Source organism: Phyllostomus discolor, chromosome 12 (assembly GCF_004126475.2).
Source record: "Phyllostomus discolor isolate MPI-MPIP mPhyDis1 chromosome 12, mPhyDis1.pri.v3, whole genome shotgun sequence".
Classification (NCBI taxonomy): Eukaryota; Metazoa; Chordata; class Mammalia; order Chiroptera; family Phyllostomidae; genus Phyllostomus; species Phyllostomus discolor.
In genome coordinates, this window is record NC_040914.2 from 61,044,100 (window position 1) to 61,071,504 (window position 27,405).

The 27,405-nt window shown below is 50.7% G+C and overlaps 1 protein-coding gene across 1 annotated transcript in view; it reads right to left on the reverse strand.

Moving 5' to 3' along the window:
* The window catches only part of SMPD3 (sphingomyelin phosphodiesterase 3), a 75,347-nt gene extending 48,427 nt beyond the window's left edge, over positions 1-26,920 (reverse strand). The window contains exon 1 of the mRNA XM_036012056.1: positions 26,542-26,920. The gene's annotated coding sequence lies outside the window, so the exon portion shown is untranslated. The remainder of the gene's footprint in view (positions 1-26,541) is intronic.
* Positions 26,921-27,405: the final 485 nt, after the last annotated feature.

A 27,405-nucleotide genomic window follows, 5' to 3' on the forward strand; every position in this document is an offset into this window, starting at 1 on the left:
GACTCCCTTTCCTGATAGGAACACGCTCCCTAAAAGGCCAGTGAGGAAGGCGAACAGCAACATCCAGGTCGGCATCACCCTCTCCAGGCAGCTTGGGAGGGTACTACCTGCCACCCCAAGTGCTATGAGGAACCCAAATTGGAACAGAAAAGCCCATTTCAAAGGGGAGGTGACCTAGGAAAGTCTTTTGTTCATTCCAAAATTTAACCAGCACCGTCTCTCCCCCATGTGAATGCCACATGGGCCTGAACTTGAGTCTGGAGTTCATCCAAAGAATGGTGCGAAACTGGAGTTCCGTGTTCTTTTGGAAATGAGTCTGAAGCAGGAATCCATCCCTGAGCCGGGTCTCCTGAGGGCGTCCTCCTTGGGAGGATGGGGGATGCTGAGGAAGGGCTCCAGGGAAGGACGAAGGGCAAAGAGCAGGTGTTGTGGGGGCAAAGCTGGTCCCAGAGCAGCCCCAGGTGTCGGAGTGGGCCTGGGTGGGGGGCGGTGGCGAGGAAATAGGGGGAGGCTGGGGGCACAGCAAGCGTCTGGCTGGGCCATTCAGTCCTTGTGGTGTGAGGGATGCCAGGCTGCATCCCTGGGCTGGTTTAGGAGGGGCCCAGTGCGACTTGGAGGAAGTTGCCTCGGTGTTGCTGTAGCCACCAATGAGATGGAGAAGCTCAGGGCTGATGGACCTTGAGCCAGGGGGCCCCTGCAGGGACTGGCTAAAGTTCTGAGACATGGACTGAGCACACGAACCAGCCTCTGGAGTCCAGGTCAGGCTTCAGGAGACTTCCTTTAGGGGAGCAGCCAGTGCAAGAGGGGGAACATTGATGCCTGGGGGACCAGGGACCTCCTGCTCTATCACCCTCAGGGAGCCCCTTGCCTACCACGTGGGGGGGGGGGGGTAATATCCTCCTCAATGCATAGCCTGAGGAAGGAGGCAGGGTGGGCCTGCATTTTTAGTCTCTTTTAGCATCTAATGACTGTCCTCCTTAAAAATCTGTTACCTACACATTTTCTTGCACCTTCAGAATTTTGATGAGTGAGAAAACCCATGTACGTGACCTTCATCTCGATAACAAGAAGTTTCTTCCCAGGATGACAGAGGGTCAAAGAAGCCCAGGAGCCCCTCCCCTGCCTGACACAGCACGGGCACCTCAGCGGCCAGTTCCCAAGCACGGGCTGGTGCCTTTCCCTTGCGTGATAATGGCGGTGCTAACACTAATGAAGCACACAGCCTTATTCCTGAAACGAGTAGAAGGACGATCACGATAAAGGGAGCAAGGGGGTGGGGAGAGAACGGGTTCTGAAGCTGGACTGCCTGCCCGGGGCCACGTCCCAGAGCCGTTTCTCACCACCGTGGGGACCTGCAGGGCACTTGACCTCACTGCGCTGCGCTCCCTTCACTGTGAAACAGGACCGCGGAGCTGATTGGGGAATGTGTTTGGGAGGGTGCCTGGCACGTGGTAGCGTCCTCACCTGCTATTGTTATTATTATTACTACTTTCCTATTGCTATCATTACAGGAGGCACAAGGCCTTTTCATGTACCGTGTCACTTGAGGCTCACAGCCCTATAAGGGAGAATGTGTGATGATTACCATCTCACTTTACAGATGAGGAAACCGAGACTCAGAAAGACTGAGAGACTTCCTCAAAGACACTCAGCCTGATCCAGGAGCCTGTACACTCCTCCCCCTGGCTAACCCTGGCAAGGCTGAACAGCCTGGTTACTAGGACTAAAAGGGATGCTTCCCCATTACCTGACAGCCCTCCCATTATCCCTGCCCCACGGGGTGGGAGGTTTTATCACTTCTACTTAATGCATGGAGATAATGGCCGGGCAAGTTAAGTGGCTTCTAGACATGCCTGCCCCCTCTAGCTAAGCTGCTTTTGATCAGGACCGCTCTTCAAAACTGTGATTTAACTGCTCGGCTGCCTACATTGTTCCGTGCACGGAGGCAACTGCCCCACAGGCCACCCCACTTGGCACCGTGGCAGTGATTAATAAGGATATTCTGCATTCATGCGAGGCCTCTCAGCCAAGGGCTCGGAGCACTTTGCAAGCACTAATTACGGTTTATGGTGGGGGCACCGGCACCACTTTATATATCGTTAGCTGATGCAAAATCACTCCCCCAGCAAGCCACAGCCTTTACCCTCACCAGGCCCCAGTGGGTATTCCCTATCTCTGGCATTTGGCCAAAACCATTTGCAGAGAAAATACTTCCTCACTGCCCTTCAGGACCTCAGAATAATACCCAGCACTCAGAAGTCATTTCCCATTCGAGTTAGGACCAGGCTAACAGCTCCGTGGCTGGGCCTTACTGTGCCAAACCCACTGCCCCACCCAGCCTAATGAGGGGCTGATGTAGGGCACGGCCTGCACCTGCCAGCGTATCAGAGCCTGCTACACCCGCACATGGGGCCTCGGGGTCAGGCCCGTCCCTGCAACACTATCTGCACAGTCCCCCACCCACTCTCCATCCTTCATCTGTTTTGCCCTTATCATCAGCTCTGCCCTCACACACCTGCCACCTGCTTGCTGTGGCTGTGACATCCTGGAGCCTGTGGGGGAGGCAGGTAGGGACCTTGGGCTTCCACCGAAGGATGAGGGGAACCACAAAAGTGGGGGACATGGTCAGGTCTGTGCTTTGAGACGACAGTTCAGGGAGATGTGTATGTGGTGAGGGGTGGGGAGGCCAGGGGCAGTGGGGCCAAGAGGAAGCCACGGCGATGGGCCAGAGGAGCACAGACGAGGCTCCACGTGGCTGTGGCAGAGGAGTGGAGAGAAGGGGCTTGAGAGGCATTTAGAAAGGAAATCGACAGGACTTGGTGACTTCATGGAGGTGGGCACGACGGGGAGGAGGTGCCTTAGATGGACCTCCTGGGCATTAGGTCCACTCCACTGGGCATTTGTGTCCTCTGTATCCAGCACTGGGCTTTGTAAACTTGTGACAAACGCAGCCACGTTAGTGCAAACCAACTCCCCAGCTCCCCAGAGAAGCCGCATCAGGCAGAACAACCAAGCCCAAACCCCGCTCCCTCGACCACCCCCTCTCAGGTGCCCTTCTTCTGCTGGGCCAGGGAATGAGACCCGACACTCGAGAGTTCAGCCTCCGTTCCTGGGTCGTGGACACTCCATGACTCCATGACCATTCACTTTGACCCACAGACAAGTCTCAGGGATGGGCATTCAGTCCCCATTTGATGAACGCAAGGCTCAGAGGTTGAGCGACCAGCCTGCTGTCTAGGCTGGCTGGTGGCCCCCGGAGATGGTCCGTGCCCTAGTCCCTGGAACCTGTGACTATGTCTCTTCACATGGTAGAAGGAACTCTACAGATGTGATCACGTTAAGGATCTTGAGCTGGGGAGATTATCCTGGATTATCCAGGTGGGCTCGATGGAATTACAGGGGTCCTTGTAAGAGGGAGACAAGAACAAACACCAAAGGTGAGAAAAAGTGATGGGAATAGAAGGAATGCGCTTTAAAGGTGGAGGAAGTGGCCACAAGCCAAGGCGTACAGGCAGCCTCTGGAAGGCACAACAAAGCTAGGAAACAGACTCTCCCTCGGGGCTTCCAGAAGGGACGCCAGCTTGGTGACCCTTTGCTTTTAGCCTGATGAAATTGACTTTGGACTTCCGACATCCAAAACTGTAAGATAATAAATTCCTCAGCATTATCCCACTACAACAGAAGCCCTCAGCAGGAGGTGCAACTCATTCTGGACAAGAGAAGAGGTTTATTCTGATACTGCGGAGGCCCGACCCAGAACCGGGACCGCCACAGACGCTGGGCCTGGTCCTCATCTGAGCTGTGACCTGGGTCAGGTACTTGGGCAGGACAGAGGGATAAGACCCCTGGAAAGGGGCTGGAGAGTGTGTTGGAGGAAGAGAATAAGACAGTGGGAATAAGTCAGAGGAGGGAAACGAGCATTTTGCTATTGTCACAAAAGCATGGGCCCCATTTTCTTGGGGCCTCTGGTGAGGGGAGCTATGGTGGTGAGGCCTCCCGCCTCCTACCGAGGGTCTCTGTGGAAATCTGTTGTGCCAGAGTCTGGGGAACGAGGGGAGGGAACTTTCCCCTTAGCCACACAGATCCGAGATGACTGCACATGGCTTTCCGCTGCAGTCTCCTCATTTCACCCTCCCGGGACAGAGGATGAATCTCTGCCTCCCATGGGTGTACATGGGTGTACACGGGTATACATGTGTGTACATACGTGCACCTGCCACCAAGAGCGGGGTGGAGCTGGGAAAGCCTCCACGGGGCTGCACTGGTTCCTTCTTTAAAGTGAGGAGGTTAAAGCGAGGATCCCAAAAGCCCCATTTAGCTTTAAGTGTTGGCTTTTCCTTGAAAAGGAACACTTTTGGTAACCATTATATATATAGTTCCTTCCCTAGTTTATAGGATTTTAGTTATGATGGTTAATGCTCACACACTCTTCAGGGGGCTTTGCAGTCATTTTCAAAGTCATTGGGGCCAGACGTGACTGTGACCCAGATGAAGTAATGTCACGGCTGAGCCCCGGCCCTCTCATCTGTAAAATGGGGGTCATCACAACACCCCAGCATCAGCTTGTGGAGAGGAAGAAATGAGAAACCCCGGATAGACAGTTTCAGCACTGTGCTGGGCATCAGGATGCTCAATAGATGTTGTGTTCTTCGAAGCCGTGGTCCAGGTGGTCCACGTCCTATTGTAAACTGAAAGAACATTCCTAAGGAAACAGCCCCTAATAAAAGATGCAGAAACCTCACAGAAAGGCATGTAAGAGAAGCCTGGCCTCAACTGGTGATAGGGTGGTACCCCTTGTGGCACCCCTGTCCCCCATCATCAGATAGTAGGGCTTACAAGGGCCCGAATCAGAACCTCTGGCCTTGGATCTTTGGTTTCAACTCTCAGTCTAGGAGGAATAAAAAGTGAACCTCAGGGACTCCCTGGAGACGCCCTATAAGCAAGGCTGGAACTGCTGAGGGAGGATATCCCCTTCCAAGGAGAGAGGCTGTGTGGGGGAGGAGGCAGCAGGGGCAGGAGCTCTGCATGCCAAGAGGGTCTCCTCCAGGTGGAAGGTTCAAAGATTCCATGTGAGGCGCCAGTGGCCGGATTTAGTGCAGGAGAGAAGGAAGGTGCCCAGCTACCCCATGTCTCCCAGAGAATGTGTCGTTCCTGCGGCACTGAGGCAGGAGCGGGAGGCCAACTCCACTGGGTGCCACCAGGGCAAAGCGAGGCCCCTGAAGATCCAGAGTGTCTCCACTGGAGTAGATCCAGGATGGGAAAAAGGAGAATACAAATCAGGAGGCTGTGAGGACAGGCAGGAAGGTGGTGGTCCTATGGGAAGCAACGAATCCTAAGCCCTTTGGATGTTGTTAGGGCTGTGAGGACATGAGGGTGGGTACCCTGTAGGCCAGAAGGCGGATGGATACTCCACAAGCTGTCTGGCCTAGGCCCAGCCCAGGCCGATGGGGAGTGGTGGAGACCTGGAGAACCGCAGTCCTGCTGAGGAAGAGGGAGGTGGACGCTACCCGGAAGGGATGGCACCTGGGTTTGCCAGCGCTCCTTTCTGGCTTCACTCGTTTCCCTGACGTTGGTGACGTGCCCTGGGCACGGAGCCTGGCGGCGTGCGGAAGGTGCTCTGAGGGGCCCTGAGTAAGGGGGACTGACCAAAAAAGGTTCCCTGATACTGACTCTGGGCCAGATTTTTCCCAAGACAAACAAACTTCAGACTTCAGAGTAGAACAAAGATAGAAATAAAACAGAGTCTCTATTTCAGACTCTCTTCTCTTTGGCACTATTAATAATCCTGTCCCACTTTTGCAAAGTGCATAACATAGTTCTAAACAGGGTCTGTACACAATCAGCCACCCAATCAACAGGTTTGCCAAGCATCTCCTAAGGATTCATGCAGGACCAGGCCCCGTGGGTGCCAGACACAGGTGTACCCACAAGGAAATGAATGTTGATTCAATAACCTCACTTGGTCTTTGACAACCCCGCTTATTATGTCATTATGGGGGCTGCATATTGGAGGAAGAGGAAAGGAAGAATATCGAGTTGGCTGGCCAGCAGTACACTGATAACCAGTTCATGACCCTTCCTGTGGGTGTCCCTCTGTGACCTTGAGCTGACCCCTAGCAGACCTAGCAGTGCACTTCTGCTTGGCTCCTATACGAGTGACTTATTGACAGGAATTTCCAGTGGTAGCTACTGAGTACCCGAGGGAGAGGTATGCTTCAAAAAACAAAAAACAAACTGTGAAACAATAAAAAAGCTCTTAATAATTGATTTAGAATCAATACAGTAAGAAAATAGCGCCCAAAATAGAAATATCCCCAAGAGGCCAAGGGATAGACCTACACTCCTCACACCGTTTCTGTCACCGCACTCATTTTCCAACCCCGACCACGTGCTTGTAATCAAAAACCTCGTATGGAATCAGGCCTCCACCCTGTGCTGTTCAGCGATTGATTAATAACAAAACCTCACCACAGGTATGGACTGCTTCTCTCTGCCAGGTGCTTTCGATGTGCTCATTTAATCCTCCCACCAAGCCACTTAGGTCGATACGATTATTCCCATTTTACAGATAAGGAGGCCAAAACTTCCTTGGGTCACTTAGCTCTGAAGATGCAATCAGATTTAAACTCATCTGTCAGATTCAAAGAAGGATGGTCTTCCTACTTCTCTGTGGCTATCAAACTTGCAGCTGGCAGGGAAGAGCTGAGAGGAAGAGTGAATGCATTCCGTGAAAGAGTCGGGACTCTACAATATCTTGAGGCCCTGGGACACTGTCCAACAAAACTTCCTGCAGTGATGAGAATGTGCTGTCTCCGTGCTGCCCAATGTGGTAGCCACTAGCCACTCATGGCTATAGAGAACTTGAAACATGGCTAGTGTGACTGAGAAACTGAAATTTTAATTAAATGTCAATTTAAATAGCTGCACGTGGCCGGTGGCTGCTGTGCAGACCAGACCTTGCACTATGGGCAGAAACTGACAGGGTGACTGTCCGTCAGGATCTGTGTAACTCTGGCACTTGGGTCACGGGAACAGAGTTAGGAGATGGAAATGACTGGGGGGCCCCTGACACAGAGAGCTCAGGTCTCAGTGGGTGAGGCCCCCGCAGTCACCTCTGGATGTGGGAGCTGAGACATTAAATCAGAGAAAAGAAGGAACGAGGGAGTGGGTGGGGCAGAGGGGGGAGGAGGGGCTTGGAAAGCGGGGGCAGGCACAAGACGGGTTCACCTGAGGATCTAGTCCCCTGTTCCCTGTGCCCCAGAAATGCAAAGGAAAGAAGTCTTCAGAGACAGGAGGGCTCAGTGCCAGTTAACGGGTCTGTCCCAGAGGGAAGCGCCTTCCCCCCTCCTCCGCCAGGTGCCCTAGACTTCCTGCGAGCTTGTGTCCAGCCCTGTCTGCTTCCCATCTCTTCGTTTGTTTTGGAGCATCCGAGCAGCCTGTGCCTCACCCTGGGAGCGGGAAAATAAACATCACCGTGGAGACAAACTCACTCGACTCCACTTACAGCCACTAACAGCCCATGATTTTCCAGCTTGAAGGCCCTTTTGTTTCTGTGAGAGTTGCCCAGGAAGATTTGGCCGCAGAAAAAAGACAATCTGGAAGCCGAGGGCAATGAACTGCTTGAGATCAGAAAGACACAGGACAAACCCCTGACAGGGGCTTTGGCGACAAGAGGCCAGGCTTCCTCACACAGCGACCGTGCCTCTGGTTTGCAAATTGAATGCGTCCCTCAGCCCACTCCCACACTGCACTGCAGGTTTGGGTGGTGGGAGCAGGTGCAGTAGCACAAGGGCCTGGGCTGTTTGCTCCAAGGAGAGAGCCTTGCCTTGAGCTTTCAAAGACAAAGATGGGTTTACTCTTTTATCCTCATTCTGTCTTGAGTCTGGACTTCAAAGGGCAGGAAGCCAATAGCAGCACTGGTCACTGGTGGGGAAAGGGACTTCCCAGAAATCTCGCTGGGAAGTGGGACATCTAACCCCTTCTCTGTTCTGATTATGGAAGGAGAAGAGTGACTTTGCCAGGTTTACACAAGGGAGTCCCTGAGGTCCCTACATCATAGAGCCCTTTATCTGTGCCAGAGCCTGGACCTGGGGTGGAAAGGGGTCAGACTTGGCTTCTGCCTGGAGGAAAGAGGCAGGTAGAGGTGAAGGTCTAGGTCACTGCAGGATTACGGATCTGGAGTGGGCCCTGGCCCACCAAGTAGGCTGAGGTAGGGCGTGTGGAAATCCCAGAGCTGCATTACTGGTAATCTGGGCTCCAATGTGGGCAAAGCCGAGGCCTGTCTGCTTTCCTGCTGGATACAGTGGGCTGGAGTCCATTTAGTCCACTTGCCAGACCTTGCACTTGGGGCAAGGGTCAGTGTAAGAGGGGCTGCCAGAGCCTGGCGCCGTCAGGGCTGCGTGAGGGCTGGTTAGCGCTCCGTGCTCGAGCAGGGCTCTGAAAAACTCAGCAAGCCTCTGTGTCTGGTGACCAGGGACCTCTGGCTGTCCTGGCAACCCCGGTGTTGGGCTGGATCTCCCTAGACAGATCTGAGCAAGCTGGGGGCACTGGCCCTCAAGGCTACTACATCGATTCCAGGAGAACTGTTGTTTCTGTTCTCAGCAAAGGTTCGGGTTAGGAGGGGGAAGCTTGGGGCACCTCGGGCCTTTCCTCTTTGGCCTACGGTGTAGCAGGATCCATTGTAGCCTGGTTAGCGGGGCGGGGAGGGGGCTGCTGTGTAGCCCAGGGCTGACACTGGCCTGTCCTCCTATCCTTGTCAGCGATAAGTCCCTATGAGCCCTTTGGACTGTGCCCTTCCCTGTTGCAAATGAAGGACTTGAGACTAAGGGAGGAAACTGTTCTCGGGGCCAGTCTGTCCACCCTTAGGAGACAGGAGCGAAGTCTAGGTCTGCAGTGAGGAAAGGGACTTAGAGTGGGGCCAGACTTGTCACCTTTGGTCTGACAGCAGCAGAAGTTGCCCTCCCTCCCCCACCCCGATCCCCTATCTGCCCCTTTCCCTCTTTCTTTCTCCCCAGGAATGAGTAGGAACGTTTCCCAGAGACAACACACAGGCCTCGGCGAAGCCCACCGCGGTGCCCGTCTGTGCGCATTCGTTGCAGACACTGTCTGCCGCCTCCCCGGTCACGCTTTCTATCGACTGCAGCGCCCGGACCACGGGTTGTGCTTCTGTGGCGAGAATCAATTTCATAGATGTCAATAAACTAAGATGAGGATTAATTCAGAATCTGAGGCCGAACACGACAGCTATTTTGGGTCAAGTCCACATTTCATTCCTGAATGGATTCTGGCTCACCTCTCCCTTCCCTGGTCCAGCTGCTCAGTCTTCGTTCTGAGTTCAGCGCGCCGAGTTTGGCCGCGTGCCTCTGCAGAAGCCCTGGGCTGATTTCCAATTGTGGGGGCCTCTTCCCTCCGACCACCCCACTGCTGATTGTGAATATCAAACAACATAAAACATAACGTAGACACACACCAGGAAGAATCACACCCCTCTTGTAGCAACGCATTCTGTTTGGCTTTCCCTGTAGTCAAGGGGCCGTACATGTAATGGTCGGACCAGGACACTCTTTATGGTCTATTTACTCGATTAGTGTTAGATGGGTCTCTGTGCGGCCTTTGAGCCGTCGAGAGCATCCTTTCCAGTGGCTGCAGAATGTCGTGTCAAGTGGAACGTCATGTTATTTAATCATTTGCCTTCTGTGCACAGTCTTGCTGGAAGCCAGGTCACCTGACCTGAGGTTGGATCATAATGCACACTCGCCAGTGCAGGGAGGTGCCACAGTGGAGCCAGAACTCAGATGCATTTATTCACAAAACACTTATTAATTGTCCGCAAGGGACCGCAGCAGGGCAAGGATAGGGTCTGGGGGAGTAGGAGAGGGTGGCACTAGATCCCCAGTTGCTTGCGAGTCTGACTGTGGTGGGGCGACAAGCCCACCTTGTGTGGTGTGGGCAGATGGTAGGGCTCCTGACCCTGGAGGTGATGGCATGGGTGGTTCTGAGAAATCAGGTTCTCAAACAACTGGGACTTATCTTTTAGAGATGTATTTGGTACTGATGATAAAGTAATAAAATTTGGAACGAATTTGCCTAAAAAGCAGATTCTAGGGGCTCTTCCTATGGTCACGTCAATTTTACCAGGTGCCCTCTGGTGTTTCTCCAGTGGGAGGTGAAAGGGTGTGGAGTCAGAGCTACACTGCTGGGCTCTGTGGGAAACTGGGAGTGTTCCCCTCGTGGACTCCAGGAGGCGGGGCAGGGGCAGGAGCAGGGAAGCTGGAGACCATTGTTTGAATGAGAAGCAGGAGAACGGCTATGTTTATGGAGCTCCTGCTGCAAGACAGATACTGTGTAGTAGGCGTTTCATGTGAGAAAACATGATTTTCTCGGCAACTATGTTTTATGGTAGGTATTCTTTTCTTCACTTTTGGGGAGGTTGTGAATTTGAAAAGTTAACTGACTTCAAGAGGTTACTTAACAGTATCTCTTCTGCAAAGCCAGATAGTCGCATAGTATTTCATGAAACCCTTTTCCCCCCCGCAAAGAGTGTTCTCCTACATGTTTGCCTTTCAAAAAAAACGGGAACGGAATGGCCATCGAGACCTGGGAATGACACAGAATTATATGTGATAGTTTTAGAAAGCCCTCTTCAAGTGATTTACTTTCAAAGGAGAGTATTACTTAGAGCCAAAGTTGATAAGATATGTGTTTAGAATTGGTACTTAAGTTTATTTTGGTCACTTTCATAAGAAACTGTACCTTTAAATTAACATTCCACATCAGTGGGCTGGAGCCTAATGTCTTCCTCACTCTTCTTTCTGGTAGATTAAAGACTCTCGGGTATTTACAGACTTTCTGCTCTGCCCTGAGGAGGCAGGAGGCCAGACCAGAAGCCGCTGGCCAGAGGTCTCAGTGCCGGAGCAGGCGTTGTCCGCTGAACCAGTGGCGGTGTGATGGGCAGAGGAGGCTTGGAGGGACCCAAGCTGAGCATTCCAAGGGCCAGGGCGGCCTGGGTCTGGATTTTAAATTTGACTTTGTTGTTTTTCTTGATTACTGCCACAGCCATAATTCATAGTCCGGTAAGTCAGAGCCACAGGTTTTGTTTCCAAGCAGAGAGCCATGCTCAGGGTGGTGATTTACTCTGATTCTTTCGTGGGAAACTTCTCTGTGGATGCCTCAGTGCTCTCCTCACCTCCCCCAGGGCGTGCTGCCTCCTGCTCTTTCCCGGTGCCCTGCCCCCATCCTGTCCTCGGAGGGGCTCCGCTGGCAGTTCCCTCCGCAGGCGTGTTCACCATGCCTGCCCCCATCTCTGGGGTGACATCTAGTCTGCGGCCTGAGGGATGCCCTTGGAACTCTGTGATGAGTTTGAAGTAACAGATAAATTTGGATGCCCTTGACCTATCGAGGGGAACCATGTCCCTCTACAAGAGAAAGTGAGGTCACCACGGGCATGGGCAGAGGGGAAAGGCAAGGGGACTGGGGTCTGTCTTGGGACAACCATGTTGGAACTGCCAGTGGAGGACAGAAGGGCTAAAAAGTCACAGCAGGGGAGATGGGAACCGAGTTGGGGAAACACGGGGCCCTGGGCCAAAGAAGCAGAACGTTCCTAGGAAGGAGTGGCCTCAGGGATTTCTGTTCGCTGTCTTTGTTTGTTCCATTTCACCCATATCTTGAAAATAATAAATCCTATGCTATGGGAATAAGTTTTACTGCTGGTTAAAAATTTCATTTTGTTAAAGTCATGGAAAAAAATATGTGATCAGCAAAGAACATTTGGAAGGAAAAAATGGAAAGAGAAAATTTAAATACCTTAATTCCAGTCTCTCTCGAAACACACCAAATGTTAACATTTTGATATGTTTTCTTTCCGTGGTTTAGGGTTTTAAATTTTACAATTCTAATTATACTGTATATATAAATTTGTACTCAATTTTGCATTTATATCACAAGCATCAGTCTGTCTATGATCTTTTAAAGCATGGCAAACATCATTGAGACTGCTACAAAGTTCGGCACCCACCATTTAAATTCATCTGCTTCGTTATATGATGCCTTTCTGTCACGGTGTGTGTTCTGGCTACTCGGTGTCAGGTACTGAGAGCAGCGTGCACATTGGCTGTCGCCGTCTTGTATTTCCAAGGTAACAGGTTTTGCCTCAAGTATTTCGATGCTAAAATATTGAGTGTATGAATGTTCCGAACAGTCATGCTTTCAAAATTGCTCCTGTGAATATAAAATTACCCTTATTATACTGCTTGACGCTGTTCATTGCCTCAAATCATGCTTTGTCTGATGGAGCCACTCACGCTTTTTCTTTTGTTTGCATTTACCTGGTATAGCTTTGCCTCTCCTGGGGTTGTTTTATTTTAGATGAGGCTCTTGTATGACTGTAACCAGGGAAACTTTGTCTTCTAACAAGGGAATGTTACATGCTTACATGTATTGTCATAACCATTTTGGGTGGCTGCCTATCATCTTGTTTTAGGTTTTCCGAATTTCCTTTCTTTTCTGACTTTTCAGCCACAGTCGATGATTTCTTTTATCTTCGGCAGTGATTTGGAAGGGAGACATCTTGTTTCTCATTCCACTGATCTGCATTCTATCGCCTCCAATGAATGTTTTAATTCGTCTCTGTGTTTGGTTTCCAGGCAGCTCTGCTGATCTTAGCCAGGCCCTTCTCTCCTTTGGCGAAGGCGACATCCTCTGCAGAATGGTTTTAAAGGCTCTGCATTGATTTTTCTTTGTTTGCCCACTCTGGGAAGGGAGTCCTATATAGCTGGAGCAGGAGAGCCCAAGGCCACTCCCAGGAGATGCCCTGGTGCTTCCTGTGAGATTGAAGGGACCGTGTGTGTGTGGGGGGGGGGGGGCGGGGCGTGTCTGGCGATGGTGAGGGGGAAAGGCAGGAAGTGTCATTAGCGATGCCTGTGGAAGCCCGGGAAGAGGTGCCTGCTGGCCCTTGGTGGAGAAAAACAGTCTCAGCAGATGGGTCCCAGCTGGCAGGGGTGAGCTCTCCTCCGAGAGAGGGTCCCAGTGCTGAGGGACCAGAGTGGGGGGTGGGTGCAGGGTGGGAAGTGGGTGACTGGAGTTGGCGGGGTTGTGACTGTGACGCTGGCCTAGACAGGTGGGTCAGGGACTCAGTCTCATGAATTACTCTAAGACATGCTTTTTAAGACTTCTAAATGGAATTTCAGTGAGGGCTCTTTAAGCACCCCCATTTGTCCATTCTCTTGACCAGGGATTTTGCTAATGTACTGCATATTAAAAACTCTCTGTAGGGGGCAGTTAAAAGCTTTAACTAACGTGTTTAGATCTAAACACTCTGGCATTTCTTTTCATTCATGCAAGATATTTGCTCTCTGTATCCCCTAACACAGAGGTGCCAGTTCTAGGGGGTTCGGGGGCGGGGGGGGGGGGGAATGCTGCCACACCCACAGACTGGGCAAGGTGGGGCCCTGGGGAAGGCTGGGGGCAGGGGCTGGCGGGGGAGGACAGCTGTGCAGGACCCAAGAAGTTCTCTTGAGAGAGACACAGGCTGGGTAGGGATTGTCTTTTCTTTTTCTCCTCTGCTTTATGGAGATATTATTGACTAAAACATATGTAAATTTAAGGTATACAATGTGATGATTTGATACACATTGGAAAATGATTATCACGGGCATTCATCTTCTGGAGGGCATGAGAGGCAGGGGTGGGGTGGGCTGGCCTGCCGCCAGAGAGCCTCTGCCTGACAGGGCCAAGGCTCCGTGAAGAGGGACCTCAGGGACTGGCCACAGATGAGAAGACCTGCTGGTGAGAAGGGGCCCAGACAAGGCATGCAGTGGGAGGCCTCTGCGGGGGCCAGCCTGGCCTCTGGGGAGGGTGGGGAAGCCAAATAGCAACTCAGGAGAGCTAGACTGTTTCCACTGGACACCAACGGCTGATGCCTCACAAACGCCAGGTTCCTCCAGGATCAGCACCTCGGCTGATCCTCTAGATGTGTTAGAACATTTCAACCAGAATCAGGAAACGGCATCACCGGGGTTCAGACAAGCAGGTTCCAAGGAGGCGCTGGGGCAGGCCTGCCCCTGGAGATGGAGTCATTACTCTGATTTCCATGCTGCTCCAGGTGCATAGGCCAACCTGACCCCTGCCACGCCCTTGAGGCAACAGATGAGGAAACTGAGGTCCAGAAATCCAAATGATACAATTCAAGGTCACTCAACAGGCCAATCCCAACTTCCTACAGTATCTCAAAAATATTCCAACCCATTTCTGTTTTCTTCTATGTGTGTTAGTGCAAACCCTCTGACTCAGTTGTTAACATCTGGACCTGACATGTGAGTGAGTGTGTGTGCGTGTGTGTGTGCGTGCACTCCCCCATCAGAGGGAGTCCTCCTCCTCTGTGCTTCCAGTGCGGTCTGCTCACCCATTACACCGCTTATCTCACTGCACTGGGATCATCTGTGTTTGTCTCCTCACAGGAGTGAGTACCTAAGGGCAGGGACTTCATGTTGTTCTCCGTAAAGTATACAGTAGGCGTACATGAATTTTGGTAAATGAACGTCGATGAATTCACACCTCTCCACTCACTATACATAGGTGGCATAGTCCAATTAAATACACAGTCTTTTTATGATCAAGTATTTTTAAAATTATGTTCTTCTGTAGGTTAACAACTGAAGAACCACTTTGCACTCAGCACACCACACCTGTGGAGAGCGTGGCTGCTTCGAGGTGCCCCTTGTGGAAGCATGCTCTAATTGCAGGCAAAGCGTGTCAAGAGTGGGTCTTTCCAATTAAGTGTGTAAGGGAAAATATTTTCACTGAGTGTATGCGATAAGTTTCTGAAATATGCCAGCCTCTGCCTCCTTTGCCTTTCATGCTGCCACCTCGGGTCCACAGTTGGACCCGCTCAGACATGACATGAGATAAGGGGGGGCAGAATTTGTAAGATCCAACTTTGGCTCACCTGCTGGGCCGCATTATTGCACAGGGGTGAGGAGACACCTGAATGAGAACGTCATGAAGTGGCTGTGTTCACTGGCACGTTTCCGACACTGCCTTCCTTGTCCTGCTTTAGAATTGACAAAGGACAGGGACTGTGTCTCCTTTACTTCTGTCTCTTCAGCGCTGGGCACAGGGCTTACCACAGAGTAGATGCCAGGTGCACGAGCAAGCCTTGCACACTTGCTGAGCACCCAGCGTGCCCGGCCCTGTGCTGGGGGCTGCTCCCAGGGATGTCTAAAAACTGACACATCGGATCCATGGGGTCGGAATGATCAAGTAACAGTAAACGGGTTGGTGAGGCTGCTATGAAGTGACCGTGGTTCTACCTTCTGAGGCCCAACCATCCTAAGCACCTGCGCCTTTATTATTATTGTTATTACTACAATTTCCCAGTTTGATTTTATCCTTCAGAAGTCCTCATCCCCACCCCATCCCCATGTCATGCTCCGTGTGTGCAGTCACACACTGATCATTGCTGGGGCCCATAGCTAGATGGACCCTTAACCTTCCCTTACCGAGTATTTGTCATTTCTCATTAGTGATGTGTTTACGATGACTAGGGACTTATCACCGGACGGCTCGTCAAAATCTGTGTGGCCTTGCCAGCTTGTGTGTGTATCTTCCAGAACTGGGGAGGGCTCCTGGAACCCTGGCGCGACTTTCCAGAGAAAGCAGCACGGCACCATGATCTCTTTTATCTTCTGTCATCTGATACATCAAACTTCCTCCTCGCCCATCAAAGGGCTCTCTCATGTCTGTGGAAGTTACCACCCCTCGGCCTCACATCCTTCACAGAACTGCAGGTGCCTCTCAGAAGAGCTGCCGTGTCTCTGTCCCTCTCCTTCCTGCCTTTGTTTTCCATTGTTGTGAGAAGCGTAGCCATGGAGAGAAATCTGGTGGTCATCCGCACCTGCAGCTGTTAGAATAGATAGATTTTCCCTCACTGGTCTAAGGAGAGAGGGGTTTAATTCCCAGTCCCTGCGGTGTGCAGAGAAATAAGCCGAATGAATTCAAAATGGCAAGTCTAGAAAAATCTTTCATCCAACAATATCCCTGCATGAGAAGGAGTGCTGACTGACAGGGGTTGCATCCAGAAACGTCTGTGAGATTTGCCGTGACCCTGGCTCAGGCCCTCCCAGCAGCCACCCTGGGGGGCAGCCACTCAGGGGGTGTCCCCGGGGAATTGAGTACCAGAGGCTAACACTGCCTGCCTCCTGGAGCACAGAGAAAAGGCTTCAGCCCAGGGGGCAAGGGCTCTGCCTCTTCCCTCACCGAAAGGGCCCCCCTAAACCGTTTGCCTGGATTTGGGCACTGCAGTTGTGCTTGGCATCTGTGCTTCCTGGCAGCCCTTGCTGCACGCCACTCGACCCGGGCAGCAACCCTTGTGGCAGGCCTCCCACCCTTCTACTGTTGAGGACTTTTGTGAAGGCCCAATGGCAGAAAGGGCCGTGCACATTCTTTGGAAAGTGAAGAGCGCTGGCAGGAATACTGGGTTGTAGTGCTGTGTGGCCGTGCCCTCCTCAAGCTCAGGCTGTGCGCAGGCTTGGTGAGCGGGTTCCACGCTGCACCACAGTGCCCACGTGCAGTGAGACACCTTAGATTAGTGGTTTCTGGTTTCACATCCCTCCCTTTGCCTGTGAATCTGTTTGGTTCCCTAACACTTACTAGTCTGACATTCAAGGCTTTCCAAACCCTTCTTTCCAGTCTTCTATTTCCCACTGAACCCCTCTTTTCCATTTCAGGGTTCCTAGAAGATACCGTTAGAATTCCCGGCTCTGTTCACTTGATCACAGCTTGTCACTGCCTTCTGTCCCACCCTGCTTACCGCTTAGAGTCTCTCCATATTGTGCCCATCCTTGAGGACCAAGCAGGAGACCTCTCTGCAAGCGGACCCACAAATCATCTCACCCTTTTTCTGAATAACAGTCATGGGGTTCCTGCTGACCTTGAACCAGGGAGGCAGTGATCAGAGTGGTTAAGAGCAGGCTCTGCGGTCAGATTGCCAAGGTTGGGGCCCTGGTCCCACTTCTCACTGCCTGTGACACCTTGGGCCCAGTTACTTAAAGATCCTGAGCATTGCTTCCCCCAGCTATAGAACAGGGATAATAAAGGTAGCTCTTTTATGGATATAAAGTTCTGAGCACGATGCTTGACACACTGAGAGCACTAGATAAAAGATTAGTATTATCCTAAGAATTTTCTTATACGTTGCCAAATAATTGCCACAGCTGAGGAAAAGTACATGCCGTTGTCCCAGATGAGGAAAATGAGGCTCGGAAAGTTTAAAACATCTGCCCAAGGTCACAGGTTTGGTGGTGAACCTGAGATTCAGACTCAGGTCTTTCTGCTTGGGTTTCACAGTTTTCCCACTTCCATGGCCAACCTGCCTTCACCAGGCCTCCCGTGGCTACTTCAGCCCCTGTTCCTTGGCACACTCAGCGCAAGGGCATCTCTGCTCTCCACAGTGAGACCCTGGGCTCCTCCAGGGCAAGGCTTCCCACACCGGCTACCCACCATTCAGTGTAAGTTGAGGTAGAAGGGGGAAAAATGCATTTCAAGACCACACCCTATCCCAAAAAATCTTAGTACTGGTGCTTCGGTGCCCAGAAGTCGGAGGCCTCTCAACAGAATCAGGGATCAGCCTACACCAGGCTCTTCCCCACCCCAATCCCCCCACCCTTTGACCCAGAAATCTGACCATGTTGCTTTCCTGTCAAGACACTCCCAGATTCCCCATATGTCCAGTGGGACTAGTCTGAGCATTTTCTCTAGAGCCCAATATGCTCTGTTCATGTAAGTCTTCACTGAGCTTGACATGTATTTCTTTGGCCCGGAAGGCAAACTTTCAGGAGAGAAAGAGACAGTCGAGCACAGCAACAATGCACTCCTTCAGAGCAGTGAACGGACCCCTGGTCTGCTCTGGGAGGCAGGAGAACCTCGTTCTCCAGGGCCTATGCTATCCAGATTTATGTGCCTTTATTAGTTAATTATGTATTTATTTTAAAGATTTTATTTATTTACTTTTAGAGAGAAGAGAAGGGAGGGAGAAAGAGACGGAGAGAAACATCAGTGTATGAGAAATACATCAACTGGTTTGCCTCTCACGTGCCCCCGACTGGGGACCTGGCCCACAACCCAGGCATGTGCCCTGCCTGGGAGTCAAACTCACGACCTTTCGGTTTGCAGGCCAGTGCTCAACCCACTGAGCCACACAAGCCAGGGCTATGTCCCTTTATTTTTAAAGCAAAGCTTCATGTAAAGTGCTTTAAACACCAAGGTCAGAATGTCAGAACTTCCTGGTCAACATGATGGAGAACAATGCCCATTTTGTGGCTTGCCTCATCATCCTAGTAAAAGAACCTCATATGTGTTAATGGAGCAGGGAAAAAAAAACATGACAAATTATGTGGAGTGCCCAAAGTAACTGCAACCCTACATTCTGGTGTAGACGCACTTAATCAAATGAAATTGTCCTTTTAACTTCCTCAGGGACCAGGCAAGGATGGGGAATGAAGAGTGGAGTTGTAGAAAAGACCATGGAGATTCTGGACAGAAAATTCTCTATTAAAGAGCACCTAACATCCCATTTAGTCAAAGCTATTATTTTTTGAGTGCCTGTTAGGTACTAGGTGTTTTATTTGCATTATCTAATTTACTCATCACAAACTGCCAGAGAGGTGGTACTATCTCCGTGTCACAGAAGAGAAAACTGAGACTCAGGGTCTTGATCAAGGTCAACGGGTGGCAGGGCAGCTTTAACCTCATCTATGTCTGACACTGATCCAGCTCAAGGCTTACCTTTCCCTGAGGAATCTTGGGGTCCAAGAGACTTAGATCTCCTGGGTCATTTGTTACAAGTACCTGCTAGTTATCCTCTTCCTGAAGTCATTAGCAGAGGTCAAGACCTGTGCATAATGCAGTCAGCTAATTTATTTACTGTATGCAAATACTTGAGTTTTTTTCTCAGTTTTTTTCATCTGCCAGCAAATTGGGGCCACATCAAGGTAACGCATCAGCTTAGCAAGTGTTTCCAATCATGTTTTAACTAGTAGTAAACCTTTTGCTTGACTTATCTGAAAGCTGTCTACTTGTTCTCCTTCCATGTGCCCCATCCTGTAAGATTCCATAAGCCCCTTCTGATAGTAGCAACAGCTGAAGTTAACTGAGCACTGGCTATGCAACAGTCACGTGATTTAATGCATAACTGAGGAGGATCTATTATGCCCATTTTATAGGCGAGGAAACAGCAGCACAGAAAGATCAGTCAACTTGCCCAAGGTCACACAGCCCAAATGGTAGAGCCAGGATTCATCTCAGGCTGACTGATTACAGGACCTACTTTGCTAAATGCCTCGGTTTGTAAAGAAAATTTCCCCCTGCCCTGGCTGGATTGAGCACGGGCCTGCAGGCAGAAAAGTCACAGGTTCAATTACCCGTCAGGGCACATTCCCGGGTTGGGAGTGGTCCCCGATTGGGGGTGTGCATGAAGCAATTCATCAATGTCTCATGTAGCTGTTTCTCTCCCTCTCTTCCTCCCTCTCTTCCCCTCTCTCTAAAAAATAAAATCTTAAAAAAATAGAAAGAGTTCCTCCTAAAGGAAAGCACTCTAAAATAGTGCTGTCCAGTAGAAATATGTGAGTTATAAATGCAAGCTACATATGTCATTATAAATTTCCTAGTAGACACATTAAACAAGTAAAAAGAAACAAATGAAATGAATTTTAATATTTCACTTAATATTAAAATTAAGTGTTAATATTAACACTTAATTTTACCCAACATAATCTAAAGTGTTATTTCAACCTATAATCAATATTAACATTATTATATTCTTTTTTCATTTTGATTTTTCAAAATCTGGTGTATACCATATTTTTTGGACTATCAGATGCACTTTTTTTTTACCACATATTTTGCTTCAAATTTTTTTTCCTATTTTCCTCCTCTAAAACCTAGGTGTGTCTTATGGTATGGACCCCAGATGCACCTAGGTTTTAGAGGAGGAAAATAGGGGAAAAAATTTTGAAGCAAAAAATGTGGTAAAAAAGAATGTGTCTTATAGTCCAAAAAATGCAGTATTTTATATTTATAGCACATCTCAGTTCGGACTAGCAACATTTCAGGTGTTCAATAGCCACATGTGGCTACTATATTGGACAACATGGATATACAAATAGACATTCTCCTTTTCCTATTTCATCTATTATTTATTTCTATTTCAGCTTTACATTTGAGTTTCGCATTATGATTGGGTCAGATAACTCTCTGTTCATGGAAAGATGTCCTTTGGATAATGTAATGAACAGAGCAGCAGGTTAGGACAGTGAAAGAACAAGTTTTAGGAGCCGTAATACCTGGATTCTAACCCCCATCTTTCCCACTAACTGGGCTTCTGGCCAGAGGCAACCCTCAACTTCCCTCAGCTCTTCCCTTATGTTAAAAATAGTTGACAGTTTATGATTATTAAGGTTCTTTCCACTTCTAAAAACTCTGCTGACTTCAAATACCCTTTTCAGGGTTGTGGCATCCCTTTCCACTTTCCACTGAAGATTTCTGTATGACAGGGCTTGTCCCAAGTTGGGCTGGGTTCCTTGTGCCCAGTCCTGTGCCTGACACATTGCAGGCACAAGAAGAAATGCAAATCCAGTTCTTTGAGGGACCCCTAGGCCTTCCGGGTTTTGCCAGAATAACTATAGCAGCCTTAGCAATTAATTACACTTTTATACCCTTTCTCATATTGGCCTAAAATCTTGACAGTCCAAACTCTCTGAAGGGTTATAGCCAGGATTAAAAATCATTTCCTGATCCTGTTAGTAAAGAAGATAGTGTTCAGCTGTAGGCACAGCTGCTTAGAGATCCCTACACATGGCCTCCCTCTTATTACATGCTGTTCTGATGCTGAGGAGAGTTAATTAATGACTTTAAATAAGAAAACAATCAAATCTGTCTGCGGTCATATGAGTCAGAGCAGACCCAGATGGGGAGCCAGGTCCTTGGCCTCTAAGTGCCCTCGGAAAAAGTAATAGCAGCCTTTACTCCATGCGTCAGAGTCCTGCAAATCCCAAACCTACAAGGGGAAAGTATTACTCTAGGTGGATTGGAGACCCAGCTTTATGTGAGTCTCCAACGATGAGGCATTTTCATCAAAGACTAGGCCCCCTCTCTGCATGTCGTGCAGATTGAGGTCTAGGAAGAGGAGAAAAAGCATGAGTCTATTCCTCTCTATTTTCTTTTCTTAATTTATTTTCAGAGAGGGAGAAAGAGAGGGAGAGAATCGTCAGTGTGTGAGAGAAACATCAGTTGGATGCCTCTCTAATGCCCTCAATCAGGGACCTGGCCTGCAACCCAGGCATATGCCCTGACTGGGAATCGAACTGGCGACCTTTCGATTCATAGGCTGGCACTCAATCCACTGAGCCACGCCTGCCATGGCCCTCTCTATTTTCTTTAGATATCCAAACCTACAGCTACTGAATGGAGACTTCTTAGGCACAGGCCCCTTATGTGACATAGGGGTGTGGATGTGATGCTTCCCCAAGATTAGTTGAGGCTAACAACAGTGAAAACTTTTATTTTGATATTAGAGGTTTTGCTGTGAAAACCTGAGAGTGGGAATAGGTGGAAGAAGACTTTTAACAATATCTGAGTGTCCTCAGAACTGGAACAGGATGCTAGCAAATAGAGATAAGCCCTCCTTTTTTTGGCTGCATATATACTTTCTCAAATAATAACAGCTTCCTTGTGTTTTTTTTTTTCTTCCATTTTTGCAGATTATTAAAACACATTCTATTGCCATCCAGGCTTGGCTTCCTGTGAAATTGTTCCACTCTAGAAAGAGGACCCTGGGCTAGTGGCCATGAGGGTCATTATACTTTCCTTTCCTCTTCTTTGGCAATCAATTTCAGGTAACAAGCCTTTTGTCAGGATAATATGTAAAGTATGTGGTAATAATCTTTGATGAATTTGAAAGACCTTTTTTTGTGGTTTACATCTGAATCTTAGTTGGTCCCCAACCCCATTCCCCTAAAATTTGGTTAGAGTCTCATGTAGTATAGCCCAGTACTTCAATTTCACTTCCACATCAGTGGTAGGGAAAAATTTAGTGGTAAGAAGGAGGCTCTGGGGTTCAAGTGATCCAGGTTGGAGTCTAAACTCTGTCCCTTCTGATCTGTGTGACCATGGGCAAGCCCCTTTCCTCTCAAAGCTCCATTTCCTCATCTTGAAAGTGGGAATGACCCCACCACCTATCTCATAGGACTGTGAGGATTAAGTGCATTCTTCCGTGTGAAGAGCCTGACTCAGAAACATTTCTCCTTCTTACCAGCTCATAATTCTTTAAATAGGGATTGCCAGTGGGTTCGTTCAAAGTGATGCAGTAAAAGCCTCTACAGCTCCTTTTCCTCTTATTGCATTATATGATGAGCTTTGGGGAAATCCTCACAGAGGCTGTAGTCCTCAAAGCTTACTTCTGTTCCACGCCCTAGAATCCTCCCTTCCTACTAGTGCAGCTGACGCCTGTGTGCAGAACCTTGGACAGCTCCGCTCCTTAGCGACTGCTAGCTGCCTGAGGGAGCAGAACGGAGATTTTCCCAGAAAGGCTGGGCTAGGGTGGTGGTTTAGGAAATGCAAGGGCAGCAGCCTTACTCCCAGCATGTATGACACTTGCATTCTTCTATATAGCCAGCCTTCCTGGAAAATTCTGAAGAATCTCTCCTCAGAAACCAACTAAGTCTTAACCTGTAAGACTTACTGAACCTTCAGGCCCTTTCTTCTCTTAAGAACTCCAAGTACTTTTTTTTTTTTAACCCAAGAAGAACAGAACCACCACCCACAACTTCCTCTATCTGCTGATATTTAATTTGTTTGGCTTTGGTACAAGGCCAAAGTGATTAACTTCAAGTGAAAGTAATAATATGTGAGCATGAAGAAAGGTTTTACAAGACAAAAAGATATGGGTATGAATTAAAAGAAACATAAAATAACATTCATTGCCTGTAGGTGATGCTGAGCATCATTCTCTTATCAGAATAAGCTGGTGGTTCAATTTAAGCAGGTAGCTTTTCACTCTCCAGTGCAGAGCACCACACAACACACACGTGCAGTCACCTTCTGAAGGCAAGGAAGGTATTAAGTCCTATTTTTACTTTATGATACTGAGTCACATAGTTCAATGCAAATCACATGGATGCCAAAGTAAGAACAATACCAGGTATTTAAATACCTCCTTTCCTTTGAGAACCTTGAAAGCTTTAGTGGCTGCATGAAATGCCTTTACAGAGACCCCAGGAGAAGAGACCCTGTCACCAGGTGGGCATTTAAGACTGAACTCATCTCATCCATCTTCCCTGTTCCCATCACTAGGCCTGGAAGAGCCAGTTTGCCAGCTCTTTGCATTTAGCAATAGTCTCCTGGTCTCTGCATTTTCTGGGCCACGTTGGCAACTAGGAAAAGAAAGCTTATGTTTAAAAAATAAGTTATTGATGAATAATGGGAACAGAAGAGGATAAAAGTGGAATAGGAAAAAAAGAAAGAATTGTAGAGTAAGAGGATGAAGCAGTAAAAAGGCATAAACCTCCCTGATCTTCACAAATGTTTTCCATGCATTTCCCTTCTAAACAAATTTGATACCCAACCCCCAACTGGATGGAAACTCGAACAAAGGCCTTTATTTAGGCCCTCTTTAAATACTTCCCTGTGGGTGAGGACAGTGGCAGTCCCACTGCCTGTATTAGCTTGAAGGAACTTCAGACAAGAACATCAACTCAGGACTCCAAAGGCAGACAGGGAACCCCCAAAGGGAAGGGTTTGTGGTTTCACCAGCAATGCTCAAACCCACCCTGAGCCTCCCCACCTGGGGGAGTATTTATTAGCTGCCAAATTTCAGCTTATTTTAACTTCTGCCCAGCAGAGGTCGCTGTGGGTACTAGCGGTGGATACTTGTGGAGACTGCACCTTGCAGGGCTGTGCTGGGTGGTGGCTCCCTAGCCTGGTAACTGCTCTTCTTGTGGTTCCACTGAGAAGGGGGTTTCAGGTAGGGATTATTTTGAAGCTGCATAGCACCTTTGCCATGAAAGTGCGATGAAACTGAGGTCACTTGCTGGGAGTGGGCAGGTCTCGGAGGGCTGTTTTCATTCTCTAGGGGTGTCTACCCATAGTTGTATCTCTGTGTCACATTAGTGCCCTCTCTGTGAGTGTACCTGGGATTGCTGAGGGGCCGGCTGTCACTGAGCCCCATGGCCCTTCCAGACATGGAGACTGAAGTGACAAAAGTTGCCTCGCCACACAGTCTTGTACACATTCACGAGAAACTCTGTTGATGGGCCACCCCACCAAGCACCACCCAGAAGCCTGTGGTGGTGGGAGGGGGGCAATGCAGAATTCTGGTCCTTAGCCTGAACATGCTGAGGGATGGAAAGGGCAGGGCTCTGGTGAGTGGTTCAGACCTGAGACCACAAAAGAGCTGAAAAGGCTACCACATACTTGTGATGCCCCACTTTCTTGTTCACATCCAGTCATGCAGGCTAGGCCCAAGGTGGCCTGAAGCTACCTCCACCTTGAAGACATCCACTTGGACCCTAGTTCATTACTGTGGCTTGAGAGTGGAAGGGGAGGCTCCCCTGCACCCATCCCCACCCCTAACATCCAAGGCCATCGGTAAGTGGTTCTTCTCTCTCTCTCTCTCTCTCTCACACACACAGCCAAATGCCCAAGCTCACCACGACACACACATGAACTCATTTCACATTCATTTTCACACTCACCTAATCATACACATTCACACACACTTTGACCCATGCCAACACAGTGTGACACACACAGACACACGCAAACCCAGAGACCAAATTTAACTTAGCATGGCTGGTGGCGATGTTGGGCAAGGGGTGTCCAGTCAGGATGCCCCTTCAGACCCTGGCCCACTCAGGACTCCTGAACCGTGGGCCCCTCCCCACGAGGCAGAGTCCTCCCACTGTCCACATCCTTGTGGTCACATGTCTTGAATGCCCCCCAGAAGGGACCCTGGTTACCATTGCACACATGGCGTCTGCTTGCCGGGCTGGCAGCGGGGGGTGGGGTGGGGTGGGGTGGGGGGTGTGGGGGTGTGCGGGGTGTGCGGGGAAGAAGAGTACGGGGCATAGAGCCCTGCCCGGACTTAGCCGCCTTCCTCTCTAGGGATTCCCCTCCCCCCCTCCAACTTAGCCGCCTCCTCTCTTGGGATTTTCCATCTCCTCTCGCGTGGGGCCACGAGGAGCGAGGAGCGAGGGTGCTTTGTCTCCTGCCCGGCATCTGGCACGTTTCCGCGGAAGCTCCCCGCGCCGCGCCCGAAGCCCCCCCTTCTCCTGGCCGCGCCCCCCGCTCAGCCCTTGGCGCAGGCCCACCAGTGCGGCGACAGCCGCTTTGTCCTCCCGCAGATGCCAGGGGGAGAGCGAAAGCCCCGTGCCTGGAGCGGCTGCTGTGTGGCCCGGACGCAGGTCTGGGTGGCCCAGTTTGGGGTGCACCCCGCGCGGAGTGGAGTAGCCTCAAAGGTCTTGGGCGTGGGGCGTGTCAGCCCGGAGCTCTGGGGTGCTTGAGAAGGGACCGCCCTGTTCCGCTCCGCACATGTTCACTCGGGTCTGTCTCCCCTCTGCGGTGCAGGAGCCTGGGTCCCCCGGGTGGGGCGGGGCAGTCATTTCGACTTATTGTCCCTGGCCTGGATCCAGGTAGAAAGGCCCTAAGAGATAAGACCTGGGAGGGGAGGGGTTGGGAGGGGGGGTCCCTCCATCCCTCTTACTTTCCCCCACGGCACACCTCACCCCCCAGGCCACTGAGTCCTTAGGCGCGGGGCCGAGCGTGGGGGACCCAGAGAATCGAGAATCCTCGGTGCTTTCCTGTACTCACGACTCCAAGCAGGGTGGAGAGGGTCTCGTGGTTTTTGCCTTTTACACCCCAATCCCCTCCCACCCAATACCTAGGCGGGTCCAAGTGAGAGTGGGGAGAGTCCCCTGTCTCCATCTACATCCTACCCCCGTCTTCACAAAACCCTAGGCTTGGGGAAAAGGGTGGGCACGAGAAGGGGGCATCCTGATATCCCAAAGAGCCCTTCCTCAATTACCCCAGGAGTGTCTGAGCAGAAGGAGGAGTCCTGTGGTCTCACCCATCACATCCAGACCCTCTTTGTAACCTCAAGCAGCGGAGGTATTGTGGGGAAGGGTCCCCTGCTTCTGAACCTTTCTACCATCCTATTCGCAATAATCCAAGCAGCCGCGAATTCAGACACGGGAGAGGGAGGCTCCAAGCTCTTAACGCCCTCTCAGGAGAGATGGGGCGGGGGAGTGGTCCCCCAGCCCTTGTTCCTCACACTCAAGAGCCCCCTCTACCACGAAACAAAAAACCGAACCCAAGCTGCTCCAACCTCAGGCGCCTGGCTACAGGGAGGCGGGCGAGGAGTCAGTCAGCAGCTCTCCGGGACAGATGGTCTTGAGGGCGGTGAGGACAGGTCCCACCAACTCCCCAGGCACCCCCACCCAACCTCACGCCGGCTCATTCCCTCCCCAATAAAACAAAAGCGAATTCAGCAGCACTGACCTCAGAGCGGCGGGAGAGCGCTCAGCCGCGGGCAGCGCACCCAGGTCCTCCGGACTTCTCACGGCCCTTCCTTCCCGATGCTAGTTCTCCCGGCGGGGGGTGGGGTGGCGGCCGCGGCGCAGCAGCAGCGGCAGCAGCAGCAGCAGCGGTGGCGGCAGCAGCAGAAGCAGCAGCAGCGGCGGCGGCAGCTGCAGTTACCGCGGCTCCCGTGTCCGGAGCCTCCCTCGGACTCAGCACCTGGAGAGGCGAACAGCTCCGCGCCTCATTCCGGTGACCCCGCCCCTTGTGAGCTGCTGTAGCCAATGGCAACCCGGGTCCCGCCCAGGAGGCCGCCCATTGGGGGGCTCCTTCCCCTCACCCTTCCGCCCCGCCCGGGAGTTCTTTGGTCTCGCTGTCAAGACCACATCCCCCCCACCAAGACAGCCGGTGTTTTCGCACACCCTTCTGGAACTTGTAGTCCTTTAAGGACGTGGAGTGAGCTCTTGCTACAGGAAGGTAACCAGAGATGGACTGCGTTTTCCAGGGTGCATTGGAAAAACAGAGGCGCTGAGGAGGGCGGGAGGACTGTTTCCATAGCAAAGGCGGCTGGCTGTGTACGGCTGACGGAGAAATGGGGCAGGCCGCTGGACCTCGAAGGATTGAGCCTGACTTCGGGCAGCCTCTTGGAAGGGCGTTTGGATTTTTTTCTTCTCCTTGGTCCCCACCTTGGGGTTCTGGGCCTCAGTTTTCCTATCTGAGAAGAGGGCGTGAAGCCATCTCTCCTCCGCCCACATTCCTCGGTGATGGGCAAACCCCAGGGCGAGAGGCTTTGGTTTGCCCAACAAAGGTGAGAGAGGACGGAGGCGAGCTTCCCACTGCATTCTG